General features: G+C 40.0%; 1 protein-coding gene and 1 long non-coding RNA gene across 3 annotated transcripts in view; both read left to right on the top strand.

Annotated features, from left to right (window-relative positions):
• The window catches only part of LOC135072025 (putative nuclease HARBI1), a 497753-nt gene that overhangs the window by 44593 nt on the left and 439794 nt on the right, over positions 1-13366 (top strand). The window lies entirely within an intron of this gene.
• Positions 7541-13333, top strand: LOC135072298 (uncharacterized). The gene is made up of 2 exons (XR_010257397.1): positions 7541-9593; positions 13016-13333. It is a non-coding gene; the product is annotated as an uncharacterized LOC135072298 (long non-coding RNA).

The raw sequence follows: 13366 nt of genomic DNA, 5'->3' as shown, positions 1-13366 counted from the left end.
ACAGCGCCCCTAGCGGGAAACGTTTAAAAACTACAATTTACATACATTTATTAAACGCGCTCACGCGTTTGATGTAAACTCACACTCTGCCCACAGGCGCGTCGCGTCGTCGAGAAGGACACTTTAATATTATGTCAAAGTATTTTTCTTCTTTTTGTATATGGCCAGGTCTGAGATATGTTAAAGTCGGGTTTCCCTACGTTAATCTTTAGTGACACTGACTGAAAAATAAAAAAAAATAAAAAATAAAGTTCAAATTCTTTATTTGTAGAGATATTTGCATGATGCTTTCACAAGTATTTTTGGTATTGTTTGACGGAGTAATCTGTGAACATCCGAGAAACTCGTACATAGAAAAAAAAACATACATACAGCCGAAACCTCCTCCTTTTTGAAGTCGGTTAAAAGTGTCGAAATTGTAAAGGCTTTTGATAGAGTTGTTCCTGTTGAATATTTAAATAGAAAATGCTCATTTATTTCGTATAATCCCAGAACGAAATGAACAGCAAGAAACAAATTTGGCTTCTAATACTTTATTATTAGGCTCATAACTGCTTATATTGAAAAGGATTTATTTTACTTTTAAGACGAAGGTAAAGGAGCTCCCCGAGAGAAATCTACAGCAACCCATTTAAATATCTTAATTAGATTGTTACGAAGGATACGCAAATTCTACAAGTTAAATTATTTACTCTACAAGACCTTATCCAGAGGTCTTGTTTAATCGAAAGAGGGACGATCTGTGGAAAGGGTTAAATGAGTTGTTCGAAACAAAAGACAACTACAATATTCGATTTATTCTAAATTTAAATTTCAAACATTTAAAAAAGATTAAAAAAGTGATGAGTTTTTAATTCAAAGAATAAAAACAACAGCCTGTAGAAATGTAGAACTACTTTTTTTAAATGGTTTGCATTGTTAGTAAAGGCTTTAGCCAGTTGTCATTTGATGAAACTAAGCAAAATACACTTTTGATAGGTAGATTTTAATTTTTAAACATAGCCAGCCAGCACTATCAGGCCTGTTCATCTCCGCGAGTTTGCATTGAAAACAAAACACGCGCGACTACCCCACGGTAATACTATCATACAGTATTGTAACTTCATATAAACGGACGAAACGCGAGCTTTCCTTCGAAATTCAAATCTGGGTATGCGCTCGATATGCAAAAGTCGAGGGTGTCGCGAATGTGCCACAGTAATAAACGGAAGATGTGTTGTTTTTTAAACAGTAAGCGCTCTTTTTTTATAAAATAATTACAAGTACCTATTTATACAGGGTGTTAGGTAAATGGGTTTTATAAGCCGACACTAGCCCATGTTAACATTAAATGGTATGGTGAAGTCAGTGATATTATCATTTTGTTTTTTGAATTTTCATACAAAATAAAATTTATAAAATCAGATTGTTATGAAAATTAAAATTATTAAAATGATAATATAATTTTTCTGACATCACCATACCATTTATATGCACATGTTAACATGGACTAGTGTCGGCTTATAAACCCATTTACCTAACACCCTGTATAATAATCAAGCATTTTGTACGCTTCAGTCGAGGCGCATACATTTTACGGTCGCATATTATATAAGATTTGTTACTAAATCTTAACACAATATATTTTTTAATTAAATCTACTAATCACAAAAAAAATAAAACCGACTCCAAAAAACCTACACTAAAACGTAGAAAAATAATTACTAATTACCTACTTATTTATTAGGACGAATTATTAATATTTATGTAGGTATACCATGATTGATACTTCTGGAGTCGGTGCCAAGATTATGAAACATGTTCATAATTGGCGGAGTTATCGCGTAACAAACATAGAAAAAAAAAAAAAAAAAAAAAAAACATACGGGTCGAATTGAGAACCTCCTCCTTTTTTGAAGTCGGTTGAAAACAACGTGCATTTTTATCCTATTTCATACACAAAGTATTTTGTTTGTCAAAATAAAATAAAAAATTACATTCACAAAACTAGATAAAAATTCTTAGTAGGCAGATGTAATGAAAATAGGGTCTGTAGGTGGGCAGCCCTATCGCATGTTGTCATACCGTGACGTTCCGCGCGGCTGTTGACATTTATTTCAAAAATATGGTCGAGTTGGAATACTGTATAGATAGTATTACCGTGACTACCCCTCCTGAGATACTTATCGACAGGACAATCACGAGCGAATATTGACGCACGCTGTGTATTCTTCACCCATTCATTTGCATTGTAAAGACAATAAAATATAATATGTAAAAACGGTGGTGTAATTAATACCGTGTAGTATTTTTTAACTGCCTGAATAATAATAGAAACACAAAATATAATTCATGCTTATTCATGTATTTCCTCCGCCATTTTCCGCAGTTTGTAGTTCCTCACGTCACACATCATTTTACCGAAGTCAGCCCTATGGCTTCGGCGCAGTACCGATCACTAACGTTTGTCAACAAAATCGTGCTCGACTCTTGAGACAAGCTAAATTACATCATAATTATTGTTAACGACATTGAGCATACATTTTTTTAAACACCTTCGCGAAGAAAATCTTCTGTACGTAATACTTATTATTATTTTGTGGTACTATTCTGTTTTTTTATAGCATTGACGCTTTTGAATATAAATTGCACATCAGTATTGGTTTACCAGTTATATTGATTTAATTTAGGTCAGCATAACCATTAAACGGACTAGCTTTCAGTTGACAGCCCGCGGTAGCCATTGGCCGATTGATCAATGTGTAACACAGGCCAATGAGAAATGAGCCCATTTATCTTGAGTCCAAGAATGGAGTGCGTGTTTCATTTCACGTAATGGTCACGACCGAGAGCATATGGAGACAGAGGTGAAGAATGAAGTCTTATTTTTCACGTACCTTGGTAATTGATGCTTACCTACTGTTTTGATGAAAACTCAATTCTAAGTAACTAAGCATCAACGCAACTCCTGGAGGCAGATTTAATTTCCGTCTCTATATTAAAAGTGAATATAGATTCTAGAAATACTTGAAGTCAAGTAAAAATATGCCCGACAAGCAGGTAGATTGATTTCCTCAAACGTTTTTAAGCTTTTTTCAAATTTCTTTTGTTGATACGGTACTTAAGAAGCGTTGGCGTAGTTTATCATATTGATTCACTAGTTCATAGTTTTAGAAAGACAGCGTACAGACCTATTATGTAAAATACACTATACTCTCTCCTTAATGTACCTTCAATCCCTAATTAAAACTCTTCCAACTCCGTTCAGAGTGAATCCCCTTGAGTTTCTGTAAGCCCGCAGCATCGAGCTACATGGCGAGTCGATCAAGTTGCCTCGCCCGGAAATTACGTCTATTTGTACACCGACACCTGCATCAATCAAGGAGCAACGAAGGCTAATAATATACGAGTACTTTTTAAATTATAAAAGCTTTTTTTTTTCAATTATGCCTTCGTGCTGTTTGCACATAATATGTGCAAAATAAGATTCTTTTGATGAAATAATGAATGATAATGATAGAGCAGACTTCTGAATTCTCACGGAGGAACTACTGATATTCACACCACAAGTCTCATAAAGTTCCGAAAGCACATGGAAGAAACCATTGTCGGTGAGTAGTGGTGTAGCATTTTTTTTTTTCAATTTTACCTTCATTTTAAATTTTCTGTGCCCGTATCGAACCATTTCTATTACTTTTTTTCTTTTCAATTTATAATTGTCTACCGGTCTAGTTTCAATCAATAAATTTATAATTAACTAGCTTTCCGCCCGCGGCTTCGCCCGCGTGGAATTTTGTCTGTCACAGAAAAACTTTATCGCGCGCGTCCCTGTTTCAAAAACCGGGATAAAAACTATCCTATGTTCTTTCCCGGGACTCAAACTATCTCTATGCCAAATTTCATCAAAATCGGTTGCGAGGTTTAAGCGGGAAAGCGTAACAGACAGACAGACAGACAGAGTTACTTTCGCATTTATAATATTAGTTGGGATGGGATGTTACTAATATATTGCATGCGGTGTTTACCTTAAATTAATTGTGCATTTAGTTATTACCACTATGGCTGTATGTATACTGTGTAAGCATCAATGTAACAATTTCTGGTAAACCAAATAAAATAAATAAATAATTGATATGAAATCCCTTCTTTCCCTAGAGTTTCAGTAAAGGTATGGCAAGGAGTCCAAGCAGAAAGTTCACTGACACCTGTATTCCAGTATCAATCAAAGAAGAAAGAGGCGATTGACTTGGCTAATTTACTTTTTAAATTACAAAGCAACATTTACAACGTGTCAGTTATTTGAGTTGAGTGACTTGAATTACTTTTTAAAATAAAAACAATTATTTAGTGCCAGTTATTTTTATTGCTTGAATTTGCTTGATTTTCCTTATCCTTGTAAAGCTTTCTCACACGTTTTCATATTAAGTACTCGTAAATAAGGACACAAATACACAAAATGTTAAGCGCTTTACTTTCATGTTTAAATTAATCACGATCCAGAAGGCTTTCCGGGTTCATTTTGTTTTTATGTTGTTACAGAATTCACAGCTATTAAAAACAAATAAACATATTTATTAGCAAAACATACCTACTTAATAGGCAACGAATGTTATATTTAAAAACTACACATCAAGCGACAGATATAAGAAGAGCTAAGTTTCAAAAGATGTGGTATGTTTGTAATGTAACCTATTATTATTTTTAGATTTTGGTAACCCTAACATTAATTTGCTCAACTTAATTAAGCATAGGCGCAGACCACCGACTTTTAGTTGGCCGATAATTGGATCGATTTAAAATTTGTATGATGAATCGGCCGATACCATTCTTCATTCAAATTAGAATCGGGCTCAACTATGTCCAACTAAAAGTTGGTGGTCTGCGCCTAGGCTAAGACTTCGGCCAGGAATCTTCTTGACTCATGTGAGTTGCAACAATGACGTCACATCCCTAGCACTTAACTTTACGAACCGTTACAGGCATCTGACGTGGCTGAATTGGATCGAAACGAATTAAGGTGACCCCCGAAGCACGAAATTATATTTCTTTACGGACAATGAGAGCGTAAACGGACAATAAATAAACAGGGAATTTTCAATTTGTGTCCCATCTGAACATTATTATCAAATCGAGAGTTTCTATGATATTTTCTTGCTACAGGAACCCCTAAAATTAAGACCTTCATGGAATAAATCGTCTTATATATAACTTTTTAAATGTTTTGCAATTCGACACTCATTATCCACTGTTATCCTATAATCGAGTTTCATCTTTAATCTTTCGGTGAATTCGAGCCTTAGCACATTGGTATTAGATTAGCTTTCTACTTGATTAACCAATGTAGGTAAGGTGGTTCCCGTGTCGATTAGGTCTTCACCGCCTAGGGTTGCCAGGTCCAAAAACACAAAAGCCGGACTCTGTGCTTCATTTGGTCGGACATTTAACCTTAAAAGCCGGACATGTCACGGGTGCTTAGCTCACGGAGAGTCACGAGTGAGTATATTATCATCATCGGTTGCCCAACACCCTGATGCGAGCGCTTGATATTATTCTGTGGCTCGACTTTCGACTGGCGCGGCAGCCACATAAAAAGCCTAACAAAAGCCGGACAGGCCGGACAAGACAATATTTTATATTATTTAACAATATTTCCGGCCTGTCCGGTTGAATACATTGACAAAACCGTAAAAAGCCAAGTACATGTCCGGCTAAAACCGGACACCTGGCAACCCTATCCCCGCCCTAAATATTAGGTGTTTTTGTTCGCTAAAGTCACTTGTATCATCAATCACATATTCATTCGTCTGCTGTGGAAACGGTGGCTGATTCCATTTTTCGCTTGACATCAGATTAAAGGTGTGTTCACATCAATACAGTGTACAGTTAAGTGCGTTGTGTGAATGATTCATAAGCCGCCGCGTGCTTGAGTTATGTTCAGTTAATAACCCATGTGTCCCAAGAATTTAGCCAGCTAATATGTTGCCTCAAAGTGGTGGTGTGGCAATATATTTTCGGATGAATATGTTGAAGTACCCTAATAGGGGCCTAAATATAAATATAATAATAAGGTATTCAAAATATTAAGAGATTAATACTACAATATAATATTCTCTAAGGTTCATCTCCAAACTATAATGTGATTCAAACAGAACAAGGATGTGTTTATGATTGCCTAAGAATGCTTAAATGATAATGGTAGAGCAACTTTTTATGTAGATATGTCACATTTCTTGTATGTGTCATAGTCAAAGGTCGATATGCAGTCTCTTGGCGGAATGACTGGTCTATCCTAGGTTTGACCAAGGCTTTCGGGCCAACCCCGAAATAAATTCCTATTTCGGCCTTTGACTAAGTCAAACCTAGGAGTTCCTATCTGTTCAGTCAAACGTCGAAATGAAAATAATCTGTTTCGGGTTTTGCCTAGTCAATCCTAGAAGCGACTGATAGACTCGGTCAAAAGTAGACGCGGCGTTACAGAGGCCGGTAGCAATTATAGTAAACCCACCAAGTTCGAGTCGGATTCACGCACGAAGGGTTCCGTACGACTCTTTTATTGTTGTATAGGAGCCCCCCCCCCCCCCCTAAATATTTATTTTATTTTAATTTAATGATTTATTTTTAAGTAAATATGCAACTGAATATTTATGAATATTTCAAGCTTTCACCTATTGCCGTAATTAATTGAGCAAAAAACGGCAAAAAATCACGCTTGCAGTAAATAAGTTTAGTTACTGGTACCTTCACCTAAAGAGATGCGCGTGCACGATAAAACCGACAGTAAACTTCGATATCAGAATGAAGTACATAGTTAGTTAATTTCTTAATTGAGGTTTGACTAGTCAAACCCCGATTTCATTAAATTGAGTTTCGACGTACCTATGACTGACCAAATTAGTTTCTCCTAGGTTTGACTAACATTATTTAGTCAAAGGCCGAAATGTTTGGGCTTTGACTAAGACTTCAAGTCAAACCTGAGGATTGACTAGTCAAACCTAGGAGCGCCTGAGCTTCGAGATTTGACTATACTCGTAACATATGTAAATGTATAAATGGAAAACAAAGTTGTTGCGAATTAATTTATTCATATTCATATTTATTACATTCGTAGTCACGTTTAGGAGTAAGTACCTACTACATTTACATACAGCTATGAGTGTAATGACGTAAAAATAATGTTACTTAGTTCCTCACTATGTAGATCATCCTTAACAACGGAGGTGCTTATTATTGGGGATCTTTATCGTAAATTGGCTTCGCTGGATTTGGGAGATAAGACGTTTCTAACAAATGCAAAAGAAATTTTTTGATACGTCACTTACAACACGAACAAATTTTAAACGGTAAACTGAAGAGTAATAGAAGTTCAAGACTTAATTAGATCAATAGCCGACTCAAATCTATTCAAGTATTCTGTTTTAAAAGCGTTATAAAGTTTAGAAATCCATTTGTTTGAGAATTCAGAAAAAAAATCTGGAGACCTTTATGGAGAAAAGAGGCAATGTTATTTAAAAACAATAAACGCATCAATTTCTTTTCAAAGTTTGTTTTACTCATGTAAAAGGAAACCAATCGAAGACTTGTTCAAGTATGTATTTCTACACCACTGATATACACAATAATTATTTCAACATTACTTCTTACTAATAAGTACATCTTGTTTGAAAGCCCAAATCGAACTGCCTGTCGGTAGCATGCCAGCGATAAGGTAACTTCCCCTTCCAATCGTCAACGTCAACCCGCTCAAAACGACTTATCGATGGCATGCCCCGGAAGTAGTCAAGTGCAATACCTAATTATGAATTTAGTTAATTTTATTTCTAAAATACCAAATTGTATACAATAAAAATTCTAAAATAATTACATTATACAATGAATATGAGATAATCGAATACAATACAAAATTAATGCCCAAAATCATTCTAATATCTGTAACATGTCCAGGAAGTAGTCAAATAAAGTATTTAAATTTATTAATGGGTTTTAAAATTCTACCAAAATTGTTACAATAACATAAGCAACCAATCGTATAAAATACAATATACATTCTAAAATCATTACATTCGGCCATCCGTCACCGTGATGCCTCCTGGCATACACGTCTCATAAAATAATATAAAATCATTACATTCGGCCTGGTATTCACGTCTAATAAAGATATTCTAAAATCATTACTAATAATTTGTGAAACAATACGAATCGTATTTAAACAACTTTTGACAACTTGCAAATAATAGATCAGATAGATATAGATCGTGTGCAAATAATGTTTAAAAAAAACATATCCTGAATTTTATTTATTGTACATTAGAGACCTTAAAAACTAGTCCCGAGTAACTTAGATACTATGCACACCTGGTTGTGTACAGCGATCTATACACACTGACTTTCTTATTAATGTCTATTACTTATTAACTTTTATTGCCTACAGAGAGCATATGCCTACTCAAAGAGTATACTGTTAATTATTTATCAATGTAAGCGACTTTCACTAGAATTATGTTTTTCTAAGGCCTCCACATGAATTTAAGCTCAAAATTTGTCGGTCGCATTCACATTGCAGTCGTCTAAGTTTTACCCGCTTTTTTTTAAAAACTTGAAACACCAGCAATCTTATCGTTTCCTAAAATTTCAGTTACTTTATAGGGACCAACAAACTTTAACAGAAGCTTTGTGCTTTTTGTTTTCAGTTAAAGAACGGCCCTCACAAAATGCATCTACGATAGTGACAGTGTGTGTGTTACTTACCATAATAATATATGACATTGTTCTAGCTATAAAAATATTTGCCTGAAGTGTTTTTGGTTTAGGAGACATAACTAACAACGACTTCTCCTCAGCCGTTGTGTATTAACTATTCTCGGTAAAACTAGAATTAGTAGAATGTTAGAACTATCCTTCAAAATCGTGGGAAAACGGCAGTTCCGACTATTGTCAGTGGTCTGCATATACTTATACATCATTGATCACTAACACTGCAACAACGTCAATCTTATCAACATTCATGCTTATAATATTAGCTCATTCCAGAGGTAAGAACGATAATATAATTGACCAAATCTTTTAATTAAAATGTTTAGTCAAACAACAGTGCTTTCATCACAAAAATTTAAGCACGCGTTTATGGATTTTCCATTTAACAAAACAGTCTCATGGAATCTATTTTTTTTTTCTTATTATTTATGACTCCTTATGATTTTTCTCCAGAGTCATTTTCAACACGGTTAGTGTTAGAAATTGAAGGAATAGGAGTGAAACTCACAGGCTATCTATCTATTCAATTGCATAGGCTATATCTAACAAGCGGCTGTTAAAACATACCACAGAGTATAGTGGAGAAGTTTCATGATGTTGAAAACATTAGATTTCACTGAATGAGATTAAAATATAGACCAAAACTAAAAATCCCGTGAAGTTATTTTTGAAATCCATCAAGAAATGGTTGAGAAAGTAATTGTTTAAATTACCTCCATATTTTCGCGTGGAACTTAAACGTAGGCGGTGCCGTGACGTCAGGCCACCTGTTCAAATTTCAATCACAATGCTTATCACCCCTAACGCATTGTCAAGAATGATATTATAATGTCGAAGTCTTTTTCTTTTTATATAATGGTCAGGTCTTGGAAATGGTGGCGACACCGACGAGAAGGTAGTAGTCATTACTAACACGGCAGCCAACTCTGGCCCTTTCAAAAAAGTTCGAAGAGGTCGTGGATGTGTTGCCGTCCTGGTTGGAGACATCGTTGTAATAGGAGGATATTTTTCACCGAACCGCTCTATCGCGGAATTCGAAATATTCTTAGCAGAGATAGGATCCCTTACATCTGGCTGGGGCTGCCCACATCATACTGTAGTAATGGGTGACCTTAATGCCAAATCTACGGCCTGGGGATCCCGAATAACGGATGTAAGAGGCGAGCTACTAGAGGAATGGCTCATGTCAAACGGCCTGGTGATTGTAAACAGGGGAACGGTCAACACGTGCGTGCGGATGCAGGGTGGCTCAGTTGTGGACATCACGTTCGCAACTCCCGCCCTGGCGAGCCGGGTACAGAACTGGGAGGTGCTGGAGGAGGTCGAGACTTTGTCGGATCATAGGTACATATGCTTCGACATTTCCCCCCTCCGGTTCACCGTCCCGAGCTATTCGAACCGTTCCCCAGAGACGACGGGTCCACGATGGGCTCTGAAGAAACTGGACAGAGACACCTTAGCAGTTGCGTCACTGATAGAAAGTTGGTCGCCGTGGTCGGACGCAGCTGAGCCCAGCAGCGAAGTCAATTGGCTCCGTGAGGCCATGTCACGCGTGTGCGATGCGGCAATGCCCAGAGTAGGGAAGTTGCCGTCACGCACAGGCGTGTACTGGTGGTCCCCTGAGCTGGCTCAACTAAGGGAGGCTTGTGTCACGGCCAGACGCCGTTACTCTAGACACCGTCGAAGACAACGCAGAGACGAGACGCAGGACGCCCCGCTGTACGGATTGTACCAAAGTGCCAAAAAGGAGCTGCGGGGTGCGATAGGGGAGGCTAAAAACGCCGCCTGGGAGGAGCTCCTCTCCACCCTGAAACAGGATCCATGGGGGAGGCCCTATAAGCTCGTCATGAGTAAACTTCGTCCATGGGCTCCTCCAATAACTACCAGTATGGACCCTGGCCTTCTTGGTGCTGTCGTTCAGGCCCTTTTTCCAGCAAGACCGGATTTCACGCCGCCGGTAAGGTACAGTGCGGCTGAGGCAGATACGGGTGAAGCCCCTGACGTCACAGAGGGAGAACTAGGAGGGGCGATTCTGCGCCTTCAGGCAAAGAAAACCGCTCCTGGACCGGATGGAGTGCCAGGGAAGGCCCTCGTGCTCGCCCTAAAAAACGGGCTGGAGCCGCGGTTTCGAGCGCTGCTGACGGCTTGCCTGAGCCGAGGAATTTTTCCACTACAATGGAAGATAGGAAAGCTCGTCCTCCTAAAGAAAGAGGGTCGGCCTACGGACTCCCCGTCGGCGTATCGACCCATTGTCCTGTTGGATGAGGCGGCAAAGCTCTTCGAGCGGGTCATTGCTGTCCGTCTCATCAGGCATTTGGAAGAGATAGGGCCAAATCTGGCCACAAACCAGTACGGATTTCGGCATGGCAGGTCCACAGTGGACGCCATAGCCGAAGTTAAGAATGTCGCCGAGCGAGAGGTGGCTAGAGGGGGCAGCGTTGTGGCGGTATCGTTGGACATCGCCAATGCTTTTAATAGTATCCCCCACAGTTGCATAGAGGAGGCTCTGAAGCACCATAGGGTCCCTCAATACTTACAAAACATTATCCGGGCCTACTTAGCAGACAGAGAGGTGATCTTTCCGACGGCTGACGGGTGGGGCCGAAGGCCAGTAGAGTGCGGTGTTCCACAGGGGTCGGTTCTAGGGCCGCTCCTGTGGAATATCGGCTATGACTGGGCCATCAGAGGAAATCAGCTGCCCGGCATCAAGATCGTCTGCTATGCAGACGACACGTTAGTTATAGCCAAAGATAAGACCTATAGGGAAGCGGCGATTCGCGCAACGGCAGGAGTAGCGGAAGTCGTCGGACGTATCAGACGCCTTGGTCTCACGGTGGCCTTGCACAAGTCAGAGGCCATCTGCTTCCATGGGCCACGCAAAAGGCCCCCAGTAGGGTCAGAGATTGTCGTAGGTGGCATCTCCATCGCTGTCGAGTCTACCATGAAATACCTTGGATTGATACTCGACAGCCGGTGGAACTTTAAGGCTCACTTCAAGGTTCTGTCCCCGAAGTTAGTTAGAGTGTCTGGGGCTTTATGCCGGATTATGCCCAATTTGAGAGGCCCACACATGGGATGCCGCCGTCTATTTGCAGGGGTCGTAAGATCTATGGCCCTGTACGGAGCACCCATGTGGGTAGACGCCCTAGGAAGGGAAAACATCTCGGCTCTGAGGAGGCCACAACGCATTATGGCCAAAAGATTAGTACGCGCATACAACACGGTCTCCCGTGAGGCTGCGTGTGCACTGGCAGGTACTCCCCCGTGGGAGCTAGAGGCAGAGGTGCTGGCAGAGGTATACCACCGAACCGCTGCCGCGAGGAGCAGCGGTAACCCTCCAGCACCTCGCGAGGTCGAGCACTGGCGTGAGGAGGCGCGCGAAGCAATCATCGATGAGTGGGCAGACTGGCTAGCAGAGCCTAGCGCAGGACACCGCACAGTCACCGCATTGCAGCCCTGTTTAAGACAATGGCTGGAGGCACGAGAGGGTCCTCTCACTTACCGGATGGTGCAGGTACTGACCGGACATGGCTGCTTCGGGAAATACCTGCACCGCATCGGTCGCGAGAGGACCACCGCGTGTCACCACTGCGATGACCCGGTAGATACGGCGGAGCACACGCTTGAGGTGTGCACCGCGTGGGCGCCGCAACGAGCCAGACTCCAAGCGGCAATCGGATTGGACATTACACTGCCGGCAATGATCAAGGCCATGGTTGGCAGCAAACCAGGATGGGACGCGGTCAAGGCTTTCTGCGAAGCTGTGATTGCCACAAAGGAGGCGGCGGAACGGGAAAGGGAGGAGGATCCCTCTGCCGATCCCATACGCCGCAAGAGGGTGGGCCAGAGGCGGCGGGCTTTTGCGCGCCGTCTCTGATAGTTAAATAGGAGAGGACTGATGAGCGCCAGTCGACAGGCTCTTTACACCTGTTGACTGGATCTTATTGTAAATAATTGTTATTGTAAATAATATCTTATTGTAAATATATTCTGTATGTTTGTATAGTTCTGTACATAGTATGCGCGAAAGCGCACTCGATGTCCGTGGCACAAAAGGTGGGTCCGCACTGCTGGACAAACTGGGCATAGGCGGAAATCGGGACAAGGTTCGCTATACCGGCATTTCCCCTATGCCCAGAAAGAAGGACATTCGTGGTTGTTTTAGTGGGTAGGCCTTGCCCTTCTGGCATGGAGAGCCCCACATAACCCGTCGCCTGGCCACAGCGGCGGGTATGCAGTTTTATGCATTTTTTCCACGTACAAAAAAAAAAAAAAAAAAAAAAAGGTCTTGGAAATGGTTACACAATTTTACTAAGAAGGAATATTGAGTGACCCTAACTGAAAAATTAAAACTACTCGATTTTAAAGAAAAATGGATCTGTCAACAGCACTGGGCCAGGGGTTACTGTTTGTACTAATTTACTGTTTGTACTCCGAATGACTGTCGTGACTACACTGATCAAAATGGCGCGAATATTTGTTATGCGCAATTTTAGGGCCCTGTAACTTTTGTATTTGTAGAGATATTTTCATGATTCTTTCACAATTATTAATAGTTTTACTTATATTTTCAAGTTTTATTAAAAGAAAAAAAAATTGGAAACTTGTCCATTATTACCATTACCGGTATTTCTTA

This window comes from Ostrinia nubilalis, chromosome 5, assembly GCF_963855985.1.
Source record: "Ostrinia nubilalis chromosome 5, ilOstNubi1.1, whole genome shotgun sequence".
NCBI lineage: Eukaryota > Metazoa > Arthropoda > Insecta > Lepidoptera > Crambidae > Ostrinia > Ostrinia nubilalis.
The sequence above is the reverse complement of the archived record's forward strand: the minus strand, read 5'-3'. Positions and strand labels throughout refer to the sequence as shown.